This window comes from Plasmopara halstedii, assembly GCF_900000015.1.
Source record: "Plasmopara halstedii genome assembly, contig: Scaffold_2386, whole genome shotgun sequence".
Taxonomy (NCBI): Eukaryota; Oomycota; class Peronosporomycetes; order Peronosporales; family Peronosporaceae; genus Plasmopara; species Plasmopara halstedii.
This window is the reverse complement of record NW_020189293.1, coordinates 220,696-220,982: the sequence shown is the minus strand read 5'-3', so window position 1 is coordinate 220,982 and position 287 is coordinate 220,696.

Below are 287 nucleotides of genomic sequence, written 5' to 3'. Positions count from 1 at the left end.
GTGCGTAATGACGCATGATCTGTATAGATCACAAACGGCTTGGAGCCGAGCAGGTGGATCATGAACTTGACAAGTGCATACTTCATCGCAAGTAGCTCCTTGTCATAAACTGGGTAGTTTTTCTTTGCAGCTTTCAGCGGTCGAGAGTCGAACGCGATTTACCGAACGCCCCTCGGCGTCTGCTTGCAGCAGTGCATAGCCGATGGCAAAGTCCGAAGCGTCACAGACGACGCTGAAAGGACGATCAGGGTTTTGCAGCGCTAGTATTGGTGCATGCAGGATACTGC